General features: G+C 38.8%; 1 long non-coding RNA gene across 1 annotated transcript in view; it reads left to right on the forward strand.

The window, feature by feature from the left end:
- Nucleotides 1–21,595, forward strand: part of LOC122305800 — a 54,279-nt gene that overhangs the window by 8,633 nt on the left and 24,051 nt on the right. Inside the window, exon 2 of the long non-coding RNA XR_006241251.1 lies at nt 14,038–14,040. This is a non-coding gene — a long non-coding RNA (uncharacterized LOC122305800). The remainder of the gene's footprint in view (nt 1–14,037; nt 14,041–21,595) is intronic.

A 21,595-nucleotide genomic window follows, 5' to 3' on the forward strand; every position in this document is an offset into this window, starting at 1 on the left:
GTAAGCAGTTCTCCATTCATTCATAAATGACCTCTATTTAGGTACATACATTAAAGTTTGATAATAGCAATATATACTGTCCTATTATTAGTCCATGAACCACGGTTGTTTTTAGATTTTTTTCTTCTTACAATCCTCTTCTTAGAAATTCATGAAAGGTTGTTCTATATTTGTTTAGTGGTCTCGGATGGGGTATAGATTTCCAATAGTTATATAGATTTGTCCATGAAAATGTTTATCACAGTTTTCTTGCGTATTATATGTTCTTTTAACGTCACTTTATGTCGTTTAACTTTTTGTTGGCCACGAAGAGAAAGAAACTTCCTATCTCTACCAGTGACCACAAACTGAATTGGACTGATCATCCAATTTAAGGATATCACTTAAAAATGTATTTCCACAATGAGTTTTTCTCTCTAACTTATAGCATCGCAGGCAGCTGACAGTAGTGTTAATTTTAATGCTTACTTATAACTTTTTAGGATACCACATGATATTAATTTGCCAAAATCCCTCACATCAGATGTGAGGGATTTTGGCATGGTTTTCATAGAGAGAACCTTTCTTCCCATTGCGAATCCACTCATATATTATAGATTTGTCAATTCATTTGTGCCCTTCTTGTGCTTTACAGGTGTTGTTGTTACCATAAAAACTTCTCAGATTAACCACAAAGGTGAGTATCTTCAATATTCACCTTTGCTGATTGGATCTTAAAACTCGAATTGAGCTGTTTCCTATGCCATATATGCACTCTATTCTATTTGAATATTAATTTTTGCCTACTATGTTGCAATTCATAATTATGTTAGTATATTGTTTATCATCCCATTTGCAAATATTGATACTTTCAGGTATAAAGTATAGTGTTTAACGTGACCAGTTGAAATGATCATGGGCACCAAATTGTTAACGAGTTTCAAATATCTTGTGGACATGGTTATATAGCTGGGAGTCATGGGTAGAAAACTGATGCAAAATATTGTAGCCTTTAACGATGGGTTGTCAAGATTGTGTAAATTGATCCGTCCTGATTGCACAAGTCTAGTTGTGCAATGTAGGTTGCACAAGGGGATGGTCTTGATGAAAACATGTTGCAAAGATAGAGATTTTTGCAGACTTCTAGGAGATGTCATAATATCTGTGAGCCCTGTTCTATGCTGAAATGTTTTACATGGAACATTCACTTTGGATGTTCACCATGTACTTCACATGCAATTTACCCCTTCACATTAAGCTGTTTTACTTTCTGATGTTTATATTTTGTCTCCATTACAAGATAAGGCAATCTTGTAATAACAGCTTCCTTTTATATCTTGAAGCTAAATTTCATGTTTTGCACTTTTCTGAACTCTATATGAGCTTTTGAGATTCCACCTAAATCTCATTTACACTTCTTGTCCATATAGGTGTGGCTCATTCCTGGTTTGTTATTGGTTGTTGACTCTAGATTTTTAGTATGTCACGATAATTTTGCTAATGGGACATTCACCTGTCTTGTACATGTGATTAGTTGATTTAATATGGTGATTAAATCTACTTTTAATAATACCGTGCATGCTCGTCTTGTGGTTTATGAAGCTATTGCCTTGTTATAGCTATTGTCGGATCTAGTTGGAGCATAATCCCCTTCTTTCTTATTCAAACCAGCACCCTATTGGCCACAAGTTAGTTAATTGGCTTACCACCATTATACATTTAAAGCAAGTCCTTGGTGTTATATTTGTTGGTATGTGAACTGATTTTAAATTAATTCAAGCCAAACCAGGGTTTAATATAATAACCCTAATTCTCAATATAAACATACATGTAAGTTGAAACACCCCTTGAAGCTGTCCTAGGAGCTGCATTGTGGTTTGAGGTTTACACTCACAAGGTGTTGAAGTCAGTTTATCAGCCGTATGTTTAGTGCGTTGCTCATGTATATATCATATACATTTCAAATTTATTGCTCAATTTCACCTTGGAAACTAAACTTGGAAAGTGTTTCATGATAAAGCCTATCACTTGCCAAGCATATTCAGTCCTGAAATTTGCTAAGTAGCACTAGGAGAACAAGCCCTCTTTAACCACCATTGTGTAATCATGCACTTGATGTATTGCCTAGTTAAAAAATTTTGGTTTACAATAATTTTGCTGATCAAGTATAAGAGTAAAAATGCTCTGTCTAAGTAAACTTTATATAAAGTATAGCTTCTCATATATGCAATGAAAACCAATTTGCCTAACTGAACTCCATAGACTTTAACCCTGGTTCTCAAGGCACACTTCATACCCGCTTGGGAATTGTCATTGCTTGTTGTATTATTACCATGTATAATTATAACATCTCCTGAAACATCCCATCTTTGCCTCCTTTCAAATAGGCAGTTTCTTAAAAATTGTGTATCACTTGCATATAATACAGGGCCATGATCAATAATATGATGTATATTACAAAACTATACCTTAATTCTCTTAATTTATTCCATACTCTATAGTTGTTCATAGATGTAACTTTACTTTTTTGCTATTTGTCATACATATTCATACATATATATATTTTTATATATGGATGCATATATATATACATGTGGTGTTTGGGAATTACTAGGAAAGTAGCTAGGACCTTAATGTATTCATTTACATATGGTCTTCCCTTTTCATTACAGCAAACATAAATTGACCACGTCAATTTTGGAATAAATTGACAGTTATCAATCCATACAATGCTGTCGAACAATCTTAGCACCCATTTGCAAATTTTGCTCTTCGTTACTGTTGCGATCTATCTTCAACTACTTGAGCGATAAATCATTACACACTTTCATTGTGTCCATAGTGAAACAATATTTTCCTCATACCTGATTTTAACTTGTACAATTCCTTGTCACTCAACCAGATGGACAAGGCTTGTATGCATATTGAAGATAGATTGCGTTCTAGCAAATATGCTGAAGGCATTAAACAATTCATAGATGTGGTGAAGGCCTATGCACCTGGTAGAGACTGCATTAGGTGTCCATGTAGGAGACGCCGAAATCATACTTTCCATCCCATTGGAGTGGTCCAGGATCACTTGTTCATCATAGGAATTGATACATCTTATACATCATGGATATTCCATGGCGAGGAGGAATTTTTGCCTGAAGCCACAGATTCTGAGGAAGAAGTTTCTCATGCCTATAACTACAATGACTACATTGATGATGTTGACGAGATGTTAAATGACATCCGTGTGGGATCCTTTATGGATAATTCTGCTGGAACAGAATTGAATTTAGATGAAGGGCCTTCACAACACACTGCTCATGATCCGATACATACTACCTTCGAAGAGTTGCTAGAAAATGCAAGAAAGCCACTTTATCCAAACTGCACAAACTTCTCATAGCTATCATTCATAGTCAAGTTGCTTCATATAAAGACAGTTGGTGGTTGGATTGTGAAGTCTTTTGACATGGTTATAAAGCTCTTGCAAGCAGTTTTTTCTCATGCACTGTTTCCTGCCTCATTCCACAAGGCTCGCCGCTTACAGCAGGTTTTGGGATTTGGTTACACAAAAATACATGTATGCCCAAATGATTGTGCCTTGTTTTGGAAGGAGCATGCTGATAAAGATGAGTGCCCTAAATGCAATGCATCTAGGTGGGCCTCAATGCCAGCTATCCAACAGAGGATATCCCAAAAATTCCTTCGATATTTTCCTTTGAAGCCGCGGTTGCAAAGGCTGTTTATGTCAAAGAAGACTGCACAGTCGATGAGATGGCATGTTGAAGAGCGTCTTGACGATCCCAATTTCATGAGACATCCAGCGGATTCCAGTGTATGGAAAGACTTTGATAACAAACATGCTTGGTTTGCCCAGGATCCTCGTAATGTCAGACTTGGTCTAGCGAGTGATGGGTTCAACCCATTCAATAATCTTAGCAAACTGTACAGCATTTGGCCAGTGCTACTTGTGCCTTACAACTTGCCCCCTTGCTTATACATGAAAGATCCATACCTAATGATGTCATTATTAATCCTTGGCCCAAAGGCTCCGGGAAATGATATAGACGTGTTGTTGCGTCCCCTAATAGATGAGTTGACAGATTTGTGGGTGGAGGGAATTCATACATATGACGCATACAAACGAGAATCGTTTTAGTTGAGGGCAGCGTTACTTTGGACCATTAATGACTTTCTTGCATAAGCTAATCTTTTTGGTTGGAGCACGAAGGGTAAGTTGGCATGCCCTACATGTAACGTTGAGACAGATTCACTGTGGCTTGTGCATGGTCGAAAACATTATTATATGGCCCATCGTTGTTGGTTGGGCCAAGATCACAGTTGGAGGAGGAAAAAGTCAACTTTTAATGGTAAGTAGGAACACCGTCTCCAACCGAGAATGGTGGAGGGACAAGCTTTAATGGAGTAATTACATGAGGTTTCAAATTTGCAGTTTCGTAAATCAGCAAAGAAGAGAAAACGTACGCCCGATGAACTTAATTGGACAAAAAAGAGTATCTTCTTTGAACTTCCATACTGGTTAGACTTGGGATTGCGCCATAACTTAGACGTCATGCATGTTGAGAAAAATATTTGTGATAATGTTTTGGGAACCTTGATGAATATTGAAGGAAAAAGTAAGGACACTACTGCTGCGCGTATGGATTTGGAAGATCTTGGACTAAGGAAAGAATTACATCTCAGACATGATGGTACGAGCACTTCTATGAGCCTTGCTTGTTATATGTTAAACATAAATGAGCGAAGGAGTTTTTGTGCACGCTTGGCAGAAGTTAAATTTCCTAATGGCTTTGCCTCTAATATTGCCCGGTGTGTCAACTTTACTGATGGAAAAATAATGGGAATGAAGAGCCATGATTGTCACATCTTCATGCAATATTTGTTGCCGGTTGTTATTGGTGGGTACCTACGACCGGATATGCGTCGATGTTTAATTGAGTTGTGTTTGTTTTTCAAAGAATTATGTTCTCGAACATTAGACATAACAGTGTTGAAACGACTTCAAGCTAATATACCCATCATTCTTTGTAAACTGGAAATGATATTTCCACCAGTATTTTTCGATATCATGGTTCATCTTGCTATTCATATGCCAGATGAGGCTTTGCTAGCAGGACTTGTCCAATACAGGTGGATGTACCCATTCGAGAGGTATATGGGTAAGTTCAAACGGTATGTCCGCAACAGAGCCCGTCCAGAAGGCTCAATTGCAGAGGCATATTTGCATGTCGAGTGCCTGACTTTTTGCTCTATGTACCTTAATGATATTGAGACTAGATATAATCGAGAGGAATGTAACATTGACACAGTTGGGCAGAGCTCCGTAAATTTGAATATATCGGTTTTCATCCAAAAGGTGCACCCACTAGGGGCAGCAAGAATGGCAAATTTGCTCAACTCTCTGTTGGCCGAGGCCACTTGGTACGTCCTTAATAATTATCTAGAGATTGAGGACTATTTAGAGTAAGTCCACTCTCGTTGTCCACTTCAGCCAATAATGTTTTTTAAGTTTTGTCAGTGGATAATCTTTTAAATATTGATATATATATTTGTAGGGATCACCGTAACAAGATGAAAGAAGGGGACCCAACTAATTTTGAGCGTAGGCACCAAATTGAATTTCCAACGTGGTTCAGAACACGCGTAAGATTTCTCTATTTCATATGCAGGAATATCCCTTTATCGTAACTTAGCCTTTTTATAATACTGTTATTGATAAATCAAATATCCATGCTAGATTGCCGAGTTGCACTCAATGACTCTCCCCGCTGTGAGTGATGACATATTTGCATTGAGTTGTGGTCCAGATCCACGTGTCGCATCATATTCTGGATGTATAATGAATGGAATTCGGTTTCACACCAAGAAGCTCGAAGGGCGTCGTCGCACCCAAAACAGTGGGGTTGTTGTTCATGGCGAACATCAAGGTTTGCCTGTTGACTTTTACGGTGTGTTGCAAGACATCATAGAATTACTTTATATGGGTTGGCGTAAGTGTTTCATTTTTAAATGTGATTGGTGGGACATTGGCGATACAAGAAGGGGCATACATGTTGGGGAGCACTTCACGAGTGTTAATACCAACCGACAATGGTATAAGGATGAGCCATTCGCCCTGGCATGTCAAACGTTGCAAGTATTTTACATCAAGGACCCGAATTGGGGGGGAAGTTGGCACGCAGTACACAAGATAACCAATAGGAATGTTTCCAATATTCGCCACAATACCTCGGACTTGCATGATGATGCTGATGATGATGATGATGAGTCCGACGCTTTTGACTCCAAAGACGAGAGTGACACTGAGGAATGGGAGTACGGTCTTGTCAATGAAACTATCCCGGAGATCCTCAATCCACTGACCCGAGGAGATGAAGACCAATTGCCGGTTGATCCATCTACCCTGTCACTTGAACAGTTGTCTAGAGAAAGTGACGCTGATGATTGTATTGATGATGAAGCCCTTAACGTTCGTTTGTAGAAGGAGAACACAGATGATGTGGAAAGACTTGGTACATATTGAAAACCTCAATAACACTATTATACATTTTCCAAAGTTGGTTTATTTAATCCTAGGAATTATTGCATCTGGTATCTATAAACAAACCCAGATCATTGCTGTTTTTGTTCTACAAGGCTATTCCATGGTTATAAAATAAGTCAAGAATTCCCCCCCCCCCCCCCCCATACATGAAAATGAGGACAAGTGGATTATATGCCAATGAGGATTTTGTTATTCTATTAAAGCCCTTCATTGTACCATCATGAGGGATGATGGTATATGTTTGTATTTATAGTGGTGCCTGACCAAGTTTTAATTTACTCCATTTGCAGACAGCGCGTGAGGTTTATTAAAGAAGGGATCATATCCTGCCTTCATGGAAGATAGATGAAACAGTGGTTTGTAGTATGTCTTCTTTACTTTCATTTGCAATGAGGAAACATAGTGTGGTTATCCATAGAACCGTCTATTTCATTTTCTGAATGTTGCTTGTTAGTCTGCCGCATGATGTTTGGAATTATAACATGCCTATGAAGTGGTTGGTACTAGTTGAAATGAATGTTGCTTCATTTGGCAGTTGCATAAAGATAATTATGTGAGCTTATTTAGATTCATGCATATCACCATACATAATTAAATAATGGAACACAAGGTATGGTTCCAAATATTCAAGGTACTAAGATGTAAGCCCCTCAATAAATAGAAAAGTACAGAAGCTAGATTCCCATACTACCTCTTATCTCCATCTACATCCAGCTTTTAGAAGCCCATTGGTGGTGGACTCCTTACTTTAGGTTATTGGTTGGCTCCTTAAACTAATACATGCATTTTCAGTAATGCATGTATTACAATTTGTTATGGGATGAAAGAGTAAAAACATGGGTTAGCACAATGAATGTTCAAACAGTTTGGAATTCTTACCATTGCTGAGTGTGGGTAGCTTTGTGGTTATTGAAAACTGTTGTTAAAAACTTGGTTGGTTGTCATTAACCAACCAAGTTTTTAACATCTCAGTACCTACTGATGGCTGAGTGCATACGGGGTACTCTTCAATATCATATAGGTCTACAGGGAGAATGAGGAGAGATTTAGGTAAGACATGTAAAGTGAGCCGTTTGCCTCTCTACAAGCATGATGGCTTGGCCGGCTTATTTTTTACTTTATGATATCTCTAGATTACTCCCAACCCCATTCTCCCTGATTCCACATTATAAAGCAAATCCCAATTTGCTTTATAATCGACTGCTGTTGGTTTTTGCCACTTAGTTTCCTTGGGTTTTTCTGCTGTTGGTCAGTTAGTTGGGTGATGGTTTGCATCATGGAAAGACTTTGAATTAATTTCTGGCTATTTGGGAAATACTAGTGTATTTCCACAACCCAACTACATTTGGTATTCGTTTCTGTACATCAATATTCCAGGAGGAGGTTACAGCCACCTCCTGCATTTCATCTTGTAAATGTAGTTGCACTAGGAAGATAATAACTAGACCCGAAGTTAGAGGGTCTTGCATTGAGTTGTGAAAGCAGAACTAAAGCACACATAGGGAGTGCTTCACTATATTTGAGGAAGTTACTCCCACAATACACTTAATCATAATGTATTATAAACCAATGTTGCTCATACCCGGCACAATCCATAGAAGGTGTAATGTTCACAGGGAAAAACTTAAATCAAAGCACTAGAAAAGTAATGGAATTAGTCACACTGATATAATTATTATTATATCAATGTCCAGCTTTTTCAAACTGCACTTAGAAGAAATGGATGACACCAATATAGCTTATTGTCTCCATTATTGATGTGGTACACGCATGCAAATGGGTTGATCTTCATAAGCAGTCACTCAAACTTATAAACTGTCCAAAGTTTGTTTTTCACTGTTATTGATGAATCCACTGCTGATAAGGGTACAGTTAGTCCGTTAAAGCAATGAAGTATTGTCCCATCTTACTCAATTTATATGGAATAGTGCATATAAATATTACACAGACGACTAAATAGAGTAATGCATTGGCCTGGAGATGAGTTGGTTTAAGTCACATATCAATCCTCAAAAATTCAAAGTAATGAGCTACTTTCAATTTAATTTATTAAACTCCACCAAAATTGAATTTTCAGACCTAGTTGTCAAATTCAATTTAATGCCCTACAGAATACATTGGGATCATGCAACAATAACATGGGTTGGGGAATTCCATGGTTATACAAGAAGCCTTGTACCGGTTATTTATTGCATTGTAGAATCATTTTTGTTGCATGCAAACAAAAATATTTAGCCTAAGGCCTCTATACGTAAGAAAGATTCAGACTAGAAAAAATTGGGAATTAACCAATTCTAATATAGGTTCTGTAGTATATCCATCAAAAACACATTAATGGATAAATTTAATATTACCAATTGGACACTTAACAGAGGGAACTTTGGGTTGATGGCATTTTCCTGGGATGGAAGAGTGGTGGTGGTCAAACCTGAAATATATTTGGCACACTATATGAAAGGTTTGACATTAGATGGTATATGTAATAACACAATCCAGGTCTCTTGTAAGACAAAATTGATATGAATTTTCCACCATTGCCAACTCAATGAAACCAAGAATGTTTCATTGAGTTGATAAATATGGAAATGTAAAGGTAAAGGTCCAAATTGATAAGTGGAAGTATGATGGACATTTGCCAATTTATATCAATTTATAAATATTGATATAAATTGGGAATGAAAGGGGAATAAGGTAAACGAAGGCATAAAGCATAAAAAAAGAATTGGTTTAGCAGTTTGGATGGATAGAGTAGTCCAAAATGGGCGTGAGCTGGATATTTTTTAAAAAAGGCCTAAACGAATGCAAATAGAATATTGGTTTAATGACTATAATGAAGCTGGTTGCACAATCTTGTAATGGACATGTTAAGTACAAATTATTCTATGCAGGTAATTATAGAATGGGATCACAAGATAAATGGAGCTAAAAGGGCAAGGAAATGGACATTATAGATAAAGGCGTTAGCAAAATTTGTAGCTACTTGGACAAATCCTGTAATTCCATGGTCCCTAAAAGGCTAAAAATGAGATTTATATTATACAGAGTCATAATTCAACCCAACTAAACCACTCATTATATACTATGCAAAAAAAAAAAATTATAAACATAAAAACAGGACGAAAAATATTACAGCAAGTTACAAATGATATTCTATTATACAGCACAGATTCGTTTGATTGTATAAAATGTTGTTGCAAGACTAGAGTAATCCTGCTTCACATAAAGACAACGTGTAAGCCTATGACCTTGTGAAGCATATCATTTCAGGATCACTATGGGCCTAATGGTTCTCTCATTTTGTGAAAATGAGATATATTAAGGCAATGCACAAGTGGGGTCAAGTTCAGGCACTGAATAACGTAACCCAATCTGGTGTTAAATGCCTGACTATTTTAACATGTCAGAAGAGAAAGCTATTAAAACAAACAAGCCTGGCCAAAAAAGCCATTGGGTCCCACAAATGTAATAATTTTTAACATGTTCTTCTGTAGTGGTGATCTTTCCCAGATTGTATATCATACTTTATGCCAAATCAGCTATCCATCAACATATAACTGATTTACCAATTCTGTCCAGAATATTTGAACACAAAGATAATAATGTGACAAGGTCCACGAAATGATACCTCTGATCTGATCTAGGGGTAATTATAAATGAAGTTTTATATAGCATGTTCTCAGGCAGGCCTAAATCCATACATGTGTAGCATACATTGGCAGATCTATTAATGCAAAGGATATACGGGAACACTAGACTTTAATAGACAGAATGTTTATTGCTGGGCAGCCCATTTAATATACATTAAAAGCCCGATATCCTGCAAATACAAGATGCTATAATTCCCAAATGGCCGAGGAATGGAGCACGCGGGAAAGTTAAAAATTACTTGCCACTGGTGGGATTTTAATTTTGGAGAGTTAGTACTGCCCGTGGTTAAAGTCTTTTGAGCATGAAGTGACAGAAGATAGATTCACATCAACTTCCAGATCGTGAGAAGGTGCTCTAGACTCTAGTAGGGTGGGGAAGTACGCAACTGGTAGGGGTATTTGCAATGAGGAGCGAAAACTTTAGCTGGATTCTCAAACCATATAGCTGCGACTGACAGAAAACTCACAGAGAGCTCAAGACATAGCTCAACATTTTGCTGCCAAACTAACCAACAGAGGCAAAAAAAGGTAAATAGATTTTTAACCCCACAAGCTCCAACTTTACTTTACAAGATAAGCCAAGACATTTTATGTTCATGGTTTTCTGTTAAATGGAATAATTCTTAAGATGTACGCCTGTTTTCAGAGAAGATCATATATGTTGAGTTAGATCTGAATTCTGATCTTAGGAAATATTTTTAATAAACGATAGGAACTTTGAATATAGATATTGAGCCAAAAAAAGGTCATACTAGGGTTTGCATTTCAGGAATGAGTAGAAGAACATAGTGAAACAACAACATGGGTAGTTGGTGGTTGTTGTCCTAGTGGTGAAGGGAATGGTTTTCCAAGCATTCTTTGTAAGACCATTTCCAATAATTATAGTAGCAGCATACACGGTGTTGAGGTGTTTATTGCATCTGTGGTTTACAGCATGGTGTAATTTTTGATGAAAAAATCACCACTACAGTCTTTTCAAATGTATGTTTTCAGAAAGCATAAATTAGTTACAGTCCTACAGAGTGAATGGAGACTAGCACTTCATCAATCTTGCCCGAAATAGACCAGAACATGCAAATATAATTTCCATGAATTTTCCACCATGTGATAATCTCTGTGAAATGTCATATCTAGTCTCTGGGTTGATCATAAAACACAGGCCAATGTAATAAGTCTGTGTAAAGTGATAAGATGGCACCAATGATCATATTATGGTCTGGAGATGGGGGGGAAATTCCTCATCTCATTATCATGGTAATGTCTAACAAAACTAGCTTTTGTGTTCCACCTTTGACTAGGTGGTTGAATATAACAGCTTTATGTGACAATTAATGCATAGAATATGTTTTGCACTTTTATTCATTTCAGAAGGTAAAAATATACTCTACATGTGACAACATTGATGTAACCTGAGGAACTGAAGCATATTTTCAGCCAAACAAAAACATCCCCACCATTACTTGGAACAAGTAATTGTATATTAAGAACTTGAGATAAAGTTAAGAAAAGGTAACATGTTGATAAACTTTCACAACAATGTTAATTGAACAAGTATTATATATATGTTGATTAATGTATCACTAATATATACATTTACATAGTAGGTAGTAATGGTGATATCTGGGAAAAGAGGCCGGAGGGGAAGAATTAGACCTCAACGTCCACTCATAGTATCAAGACAAATTGATCAAGCTCCAGCCAGGGTGCCTCCAACAAGGAGACTAAGGGATTTCGTCAATCCCATAATAGATGACTCAACTGAAACAGTACCAACAGAGTCCAATTTAGTTCCAGATTTGGTGCCTAAGACAAGGAGCCTAAGAGATGAGGAGGATCCTAGGGTTGATGACTCACGGGAAGCGGTACCAGCTATGGGGGTAGAAGAGTCCATACAAACTGCACAACATGATGTAACTGAGGGGGATAACAGCACAAGTATGGTGTACAAATTAATGGCTTGTTATCTGGACATGTATTGTAATGCACTGTTTTAGCATTTAAATAGGGTAAGCTTCCTTTTGTGTTAACTGACAGTTTTATTTTGTTCATTGTTACAGTTCCACCCATAAAAAAATGAGGCCGTGGGCCTGCTAAGAGTACAGTTTTTGAAAGGTTACAAAAGATAGGTAAGATCCCTTTAAGTATAAAGGATGGGCATAGAGGCCTATCATGCGAGAATGCCACATTATTCACCAGTTGGGTGAGCTGGATTATAAGAGTACATGCAGATATGAGACATGCAAGTTGGAGTGTCGTAGATGACAAGGAGAAGCACGAGCTCATCAATCGTGTTAGAGTAGGGGTTTAATAATGCTTCCTATTGCTTGTTATTTATGATTTTGAAGGTTGTATTTTCAAATGACAAGAAGATGTGATATGATACAATATCCATGCAGGCTGATTTCGTGTTGGATTGGACTAGAGAGAACCATCGCGAAGCTATAGCAAACGCACTAGTTGATAGGTACAACGCTTACCACTATGAATTACACAAGCACTACAAGAAATTTGCCTCGCTTGAGGAGGCATTAGCTGGTCGGAAGGAATGGGTGGAGCCACATGTATGGGAGTGGCTTTGTCAAATGTGGGCCAGCCCCAAATTCAAGGTAAGGACCACTAGTGTGTAAACCATCTACCTTCAAACTGTTTCAGCACCTTAATGAGCTGTTGTTGGCACTATAAAAATTAACGTGTATATATATACACACGTTAAGACTTACGAGTACATAAGTGTATCAGGAAATTCAATGATTTATATTGATATTCTTTCAGGAGTAGTCTTGTAGGAACAACAATAATAGGAAAAGACAGAAGGTTAGGCATACAAGTGGGAGAAAATCTTTTGTACGGCTTATGGAAGAGAGGGTAAGCTGATTATTAAAGTGATTATAAGGAGTTTTGATAAATCTTTGTTTATACTAAAAATTCAATCATTGAATTTGAGGGTGAGGAGGCATGGAATATGATTAAATTTTACAAAGAAACACACTGGTCATCCAAAACGGGGAAATTCATCAATGCAGTAAGTAAACATAATTATGTTAGTTAGATCTTTCCCTCTTAGCTGAATTTGCATTTTTTATATAATGGTTGTGTCATTGAGCTATTTTTCATGATCTTTATTGGGTTTTTTTGGCAAAATTTCAGAATCTGATGCTAGAGAGGTTGAATGAGAAAGAAACTGAAGAAGATGTTCAGGAAGCAGCTGGTGATGTTTTCAAGGAGGTGATGGGGTTCAAATCTGGGTATGCACAAGGGCTGGGCCACTCAGTCATACCTGAGCCCTCCCCGTTCTTGAAAAAGAATAAGGCATTTAAACGTATAGCCGAGGAGAATGAAAGGAACAAGGAATCTGTAGACTTGTATAAGAGTAAACTTGAAGCACTCTTGGGTGATATGGCTGAGCTTTGCAAACAGTGTTTTGAGCATGACAACCAAATTAGGCCATGTCATCACAGTTGGGGACAAGTAGGGAGTCTCAATAAGAGACTCAAGGAGCTGCATAACATCTCTCTTCCTTGACATTTTTTGAAGAAGGTCATGGGGCTTTTTGTGTTTTTTGTTCCCCTTAACTTGGAAATGGCAATAGATATAAATTCAAAGGTATTCATATATGGGGTGGGATGGGTTAGGGGTCATGTTTTGACAAAAAGGGTGGGAGGACTTGATGTAAGTGATGACTGTTTGTATTTTGGGGAATATATAACTGGGTATAAAATGGAAGTGGTTGGTAGCTAAAATTGGTGGTCAAGAGGAATTTCCTAATGGTAAGGCACTAGCATGAGTGAGTATCCAATTTAATAACAATTGAGAAGTAGTTATAATTTCCAGGCTGGTGTATATTCATTACCTGAGTGGGTATACTTTATGATTGTGATATTTTTTCCATGCAGGGATACACCAGATTTACTCATGGGCTTAGTTTTCTCACGTGTTAGAGAAGCCCATTGTTTTCTGTGATGGCACCAGGGGATTCATGTACACACATTCATTTTAGAGATTCCATGAATGGCAACCATGCAGAGATGTCAAAAATCTGGAACATAATTGGATAAGTTCCAGATCCAGTGATGGTAAAAATCATATTTGCCTCCTTTAGTGGTTTAGTCAATGTCACAAACTTCTCATAGCTGAATGATGTTGTTATATGCTACTCAGGGTAGACCACATGTTTGTTTAAATTAAACCATATTAGGAAATGACTAGTGGGATGAAAGAGTAATTAGCTGGAAATCATAACAGTTGGGACTGATGTTAACATAAATTTTAGTCAGTTTACCAGCCATTGGTTGTCTGGTCACTTAATAAAAGTATAGTGTTTGCCACGTATATGATATGTGTGCAAATATACAATTTCCTGGATATATATACATTGAATATAGGAGATTGAAACAGTTAGATCCATGCTAAAAAAAGTGAAGAACTAAAGAGCATTTCTATTATCAATAGTACTAAAACTCGATTGTGAATGAGTTACAGATTATTAATATTTCAGGTGTACAACACTCCCTAGTTTTCCTGAGCAGTTGGCGTAAATATTTATGGAATTCGTGCATGAATTGATTTCTTGGTTTTCAAGGAGTATGGTACGAATTGGTTGCAAAGTTGGCTTATTGAAACTGTAATACACAATCATTGGACACGAACCACTGCATGCCCTATTTCATACTGAAATTTTAGCTTATATTTAAAATGTTTTATATGGTATTTTATATGGTAATTGAAGCTGATAATACTATACCATAAAGTGAGTACATGTGGACATGGTGTTCCTTGAAGCAGCGGTGTAGAACACAGTTTTGGAATTTGTTTTTGTCAGTGTACATAATTAGGCATTATAATAAGTGACATTGTGGTGTTTGTAAATGACCATATGGGATATTAGGGAGAAAAAAAGTCAGTAGGTAACTGCTGAAAATAGGGAAAGATGAGTGGGATTTAACTTTGGAGTATGAGTTATCTATTAATGAGATAGGTACATGTATGCTATCCCTAGAACCATTGCCATGATGGATCAATTATTAGCACAGAAATAATTTATATATGCTAGGTCCGGATTTGGCATTTAGGAAAACTTCATCAAACTTGGACTGATCAAGTATATCGACACAGAACATGTGGGTACACCTATGTCATAATGAATGGTGGTGTAGCTTTTATTGTATTTGGATTTGGTTAGGAGGGTATGTTTTATATGAGTCTGCTATAACCTGACCATTAATTATAAATGGTGTAAATTGGGTTCCCATAGTCTAATTTCTGTTTTGCATTGTTGGATAATTTAATGTCATCGCCTCAATCCTATATAGTATCACAGCTACCATGAATTTACATTCAAACATCCCTTAGTGTTATGATTGTAAAGGACCACTCAATGACTAATAAATCTATCTGGATAGTCAGGAGATCATGTCCTTTGTTGAAGTCAGTTGGACTTTGATTAAAATCATAACATAATGTATGCATGTATTGCAAGTCTTTTCCAACAGAGGCAGGGGGAATTTTTTGACATAGAGAGCCAATAGGATATATAAGCTGGTGCATTAACTGGTGAGATGAAGCCCTCTGCAAAGGCCAGAAATTAAGAAAATGGAGCTATCAGGAGATTGAAGTTGGAGGAAGGTGAACCTGAATTAAAATGCATGTAGAACGGAAGCTAGATACCTAGTTGTGTAATTAAAGTAGTTGTAATCATGTTGCTGACCCTCTTCTCCTTCCCACACAGTTGCAATTAGTGTATTGTCATTTCCATCAATGAATATGGGAACATTCTTGAATGCTGTAAATATTTATGTTATGGGAAATTATGTTCCATGGTTGTGAAGAAAGTAGTGTATTATCTCTTTGCTGCCTATCATGAAGAACCATTCATGTATACTGAATTGTGGGAATCAATATACATTGACTACCATATATTGGATCAGGTTTTGTGAGAGAATGGTTCCAGGTTTCGTATGGGATTCACATGGAACATGGACCAATTCAAAAAAGTCTAGCAATGACATGTCTATACATATTACCTACAGGTGCAAACCATGGAAAAAAGTTATTTCCCACAAGTGAATTTTGTGGGGCATAATTTTATACATTCTTACCACCATAGATTACTGGGTTTCTTGCCACAAGCCCGTTTCATGGGAAGTAAGTAATTCCCACCGTCACTATCATGTCTAATGGGCAAGGATATGTTTCTAGCGGAGATTATTTCCTACCACAATAGGTGTGGCTAATAGATATATACCCACAACGACTACTGGAGGTATAAAACTCCTTTACCCACGAGTTCCTCTAGTGGCAGAAATACATCTACCTATGATGCAGGGGGATCTGAGACAAATGATGCTGAGCTGTCAGATTGCACCTTGATGGCTCTAAGATACCATGAGTTGGCAGATCAGCGCAAAGGCAGGAATTGATTGTGATATGTTCCTCGTTGGGGCCGTTTTGAGTGCGTTTCAATCTTTTGGCCATAACTTTGGCTACGGGTGTCGGAATCGCAGATAAGACCCCAATTCGAAAAGCTCTTTTCAGCGCGCACACTGTCCACATCGAGCATGGCTTTATGTGCCTTTTTTTGACATCAAATTCTTCTATTTTCCCTTCTAAATCACTAGTTTTAGTTATTTTTTTCTATTTATTGTAATATTTCGCTTGTTAGTTAGGAAGTCATTTTAAACCCGATTTGAGCCTTATTTTTTGCAGATTGCTTATTTAATTTCAAATTTCAATTTGGAGTAATTTATGAGATTTTTCTATTTTTAGCAAAATTCTAATAAACATGATTTTTGGATATAACAGTCCGGCTTGTGGACTGATTTTCATTATTGCTTGATTTGATAATATTCAGTTAAACCCTAGAGACTTTTCTCTCTAGTTTTGGGCAATTTTTCTCCTGTGAATCATCTGTTGGACTACCCTGCAGGATAATCGCTATTCTGTTCAGCGTTAGTTGGCATCAGAGCTTCAACATCTTCCTGGGAAATTTCACCAGTTTCAATGGCTGGTGGTCGTAGTCATGGTCGTCTTGGGCAGGTTCCGAATGAGGAAGCCCAACACCGTGATCGTAGCATTCAGGATGTGATAATTGAGGATTTGCAGAGGCAAGTTGCAGAATTAACCCAGCGCCTGGCGGCGCAGGATTTCGAGGATCGTGAGGTCTCTAATCACAATTCTAATTCCACTTTCAAAAACCCATATCACAATCGTGCTCTATTCTGAGAGCACCGTGGTCGGGAAGAGCTTCATGGAGACCTTGATTTTTGGGTCGATCTGCCCGAGTTTTCTGGTATGTTATAGGCCGAGGGATTCATGGATTGGATTAACGAAGTGGAGCGTATTTTTGATTATAAGGAAGTCCCCGATCGTGTGAAAGTGAAACTAATCGCAATCAAACTTAAGGGCAGAGCATTTGCATGGTGGGAGCAGTTGCGACGTTCATGAGACAGGCAGGGCAAGGCCAAGATCACTGATTGGGAGAAGATGAAGAAGAAGATGGAGGGTCATTTCCTTCCCTTCGGCTACGCGCAAACCTTGTTTCAGCAACTTCACGCGTTGAGGCAGGGCACGCGATCAGTCGACGATTACATGGAGGAGTTTTACTAATTGGTCGCCCGGAATGATTTATCTGAGACGGAGGAGCAGATGGTGGCGCTGTATTTGGGGGGTTTGCTCTAGCCCTTGCAAGATGTCCTCAGCCTTCATTCACTGTGGAATGTTTCGGAGGCCTACCAGCATGCACTTGCTGTTAAAAAACAGCAAAACAGGAGACCAATGATTAGGAGCGATCAAAACAGTAGGCCAGTTCGCCCTCAAGATTCCCATCCTGTCCAGCACTCACCGCAGGGTAATTCTAACCCTACTATTAGATGTTTTCGTTACGGTGAACAGGGGCATAGGGCGACTGATTGCAGGAAGCCTGCTAATTAAAAGGGGAAAAATTTGTTGATTGAGGAAAACATGGTAGACGAGACTGAGGAGATTGGCGAGCCCATGTATAATGATGATGAGACTGATGATGTGTTGTATGGAGATGGTCATGAGACTCTGGTCGTTCATAAGAGTCTACTGACTCCCAAGGGCGATTCAAGGGACGATTGGTTGAGAACCAATATTTTTCACACGACCTGCACAGTTGTAGATAAAGTCTGCAAAATGATCATTGACGGTGGTAGTTGTGAGAATGTAGGGTCTAAGGAGGTTGTCTAGAAATTGCAGTTGAAGACGGACCGTCATCCTAAGCCATACAAGTTGTCATGGCTAAATAAAGGAAGTGAAGTAACAGTTGATAGGTGATGCCTCGTGTCCTTTTCAATTGGTAGAAAATATTTCGATAATGCCTGGTGTAATGTTGTGTCTATGGATGCGTGTCATGTATTGTTGGGTCGACCTTGGCAGTATGATCGCAGTGTCATTCATGATGGACGGAATAATACGTATTCCCTTAACATCAAGGGAAAAAAGATTGTGTTGGCGCCTCGGCGGGAAGGACTCACTCCTACCCCGGTAGCCAATAATACTAACCCGCTTTCTATGTCCAGGTTTTTAGATGAGATTGAGCATGGAGGCGTGGTCTATGCTTTAGTACCTTGCGAGAATAGTGCAGTAGACATGGATACAGATTTACCAGTAGAGGTGCAACGATTGCTAGCAGCATTTTCTGACTTGATGCCAGAGGATCTTCCTCCTGGGCTACCACCTATGAGGGATATTCAGCATCAAATTGACCTTGTTCCTGAGTCAAATTTGCCAAATCGACCAGCATATCACTTCAGTCCCAAGGAGGCTGAAGAGTTGCAGCAACAGGTGGTAGAGTTGTTGGAGAGGGGCTATATTTGAGAGAGTATGAGCCCATGTGCAGTCCCTGCCCTGCTAGTGCCAAAGAAAGATGGTTCTTGGCATATGTGTATTGACAGCCGAGCGATCAACAGAATTATAGTGAAGTACTGGTTTCCAATTCCCCGTCTGGATGATATGTTGGGTCAGCTATCCGGTTCTAAGGTCTTCTCAAAAATTGACCTTAAAAGCAGATACCACAAGATCAGAATAAGGCATGAAGACGAGTGGAAGACGGCGTTTAAGACGCCACAAGGGTTGTATGGGTGGATGGTCATGCCTTTTGGGCTATCCAATGCTCCCAGCATGTTCATGAGATTTATGCATCAGGTCTTGCGGCCTTTTATGGGGAAATTCATTGTAGTTTGCTTCAATGATATCCTCATTTATAGTCTGACATGGGCTTCACATTTCGATCACCTCCGTGCTGTTTTTGAGACGCTAAAAACGGAGTGCCTATTTGTCAATAAGAAGAAGTGTTCTTTCTTCACTACTTCTGTGACTTTTCTTGGTTTTGTTGTGTCTACTAATGGTGTTCATGCATATCAGTCAAAGATAAATGCAGTCTTGGAGTGGCCCAGACCAAGGACCTTACATGACATCAAAGTTTCCATGGATTGGCATCTTTCTACCACCAGTTCATTAGAAATTTCAGCACTCTGATTGCCCCTATCACAGAGTGCCTCAAGGGGCGTGATTTCTAGTGGTCTGAGGAGGCATAGGCCAGTTTTCAACTGGTCAAGCAGAAGATGACCGAGGCTCCAATTTTGGCACTCCCTGATTTTGACAAAGTGTTCGAGGTAAATTGTGATGCATCTGGCATTGGCATTGGTGGTGTTCTGAGTTAGGCAGGACGTCCAGTTGCTTTTTTCAGCAAGAAGCTATCGGGATCAAAGAAAAATTATTCCACTTATGACTTGGAGTTCTATGCCATAGTTAAGTCCCTAGTTCAGTCCCTGAAGCATTGGCATCACTGCCTAGTACAGAAGGAGTTTATTTTGTTTACCGATCATGAGGCCTTGAAGTACATCAATGGCCAACACAAGCTGAGTAGACGGCATGCCAAGTGGGTGGCATACTTGCAAGAGTTCACCTTTACGCTGAGGCACCAAGCAGGAAGTCTGAACTGCATCGCAGATGCCCTGAGCCGTCGTACCTTACTCCTCACCACCATGAATACCAAAGTTGCAGGCTTTGAGATGTTCACAGATATGTATGCAGCTGATCCTTCCTTTGGAAGAATATTTCAGGAGGTAACTGATGGTCACCGTCATGATTTTATTTTGCATAATGGGTATCTGTTTCATGGATTACAGTTGTGCATTCCAGACTATTCATTGAGGCAACAAATTATAAGTGAGCTTCATAATGAGGGACACTTTGGCCGAGATAAGACCTTGGCCCTTATCTCTTCTGACTTTTATTGGCCCAAGTTGACTAATGATGTGGCCCATTATGTGGACCGTTGTTATGTGTGCCAGCGGTCTAAGGGAGTCCTCACCAATGCGGGTTTGTACACTCCCTTACCTATTCCTGAAACTCTTTGGTTCGATATCAGCATGGATTTTGTATTGGGCTTACCCCGCACCCAAAGGGCCTTGGATTCTATCTTTGTTGTAGTTGACAAGTTTTCCAAGATGGCCCATTTTGTAGCTTGTAGGAAGACTATGGATGCTGTCCGGATTGCCTATCTTTATTTCAAGGAGATTGTGCGTTTACATGGTGTTCCTTGATCCATCCTTCAGATCGTGATACCAAGTTCATCAGTCATTTTTGGAAGAGCCTGTAGGGGAAACTAGGAACACAGTTGAATAGCGCCTACCACCCCCAGACGGATGGCCAGACTAAGGTGGTGAATAGGAGTTTGGGCAACCTTTTGAGATGTTTGGCAGGAACTAAACCGAAGTAGTGGGATTTGGCATTGCCTCAAGCAGAATTTGCCTACAACAGATCGAAAAACAGAACCACAGTCTTAAGCCCATTTGAGATTGTCTATGGTCAGAACCCATCCGGGGTGCTGGACTTAGCCCCTATTCCATGTATAGGACGTTTCAGTCCTAAAGCAGATGAGATGGTAGAGCATCTTTGGGGTATCCATGAGCAGGTGAAACAGACCATTCATGAGAGCAATACCAAGTACAAGACTCGGGTTGATAGTCATCGTCGTCAGGTACTTTTTGATGTTGGTGATTTTGTTTGGGCTGTATGACCTCGTGATCGTTTTCCTGTTGGTGAATATAATAAGCTTAAGGATCGGAAGATTGGACCTTGTGAGGTCGTGCAGAAGATCAATGATAATGCTTACAGGTTGGCCTTCCCAGTCACTTGAAGACTTCTGATGTCTTTAATGTGAAGCACCTAAGTCCTTGTTTTGTGGATTTTGATGACACTACTCTGAACTCGAGGACGAGTTCTTTCCAACCTGGGCCGACTGATGCAGGGAGATCCAAGACAGATGATGCTTAGCTGTCAGATTGCACCTTGATGGCGCTGAGATACCATGAGTTGGCAAATCAGCGCAAAGGCGGGGGAATTGATTGTGATATGTTCCTCATTGGGGCTGTTTTGAGTGCGTTTCAGT

The sequence above is a fragment of the Carya illinoinensis genome, chromosome 1 (genome assembly GCF_018687715.1).
Source record: "Carya illinoinensis cultivar Pawnee chromosome 1, C.illinoinensisPawnee_v1, whole genome shotgun sequence".
Lineage (NCBI taxonomy): Eukaryota > Viridiplantae > Streptophyta > Magnoliopsida > Fagales > Juglandaceae > Carya > Carya illinoinensis.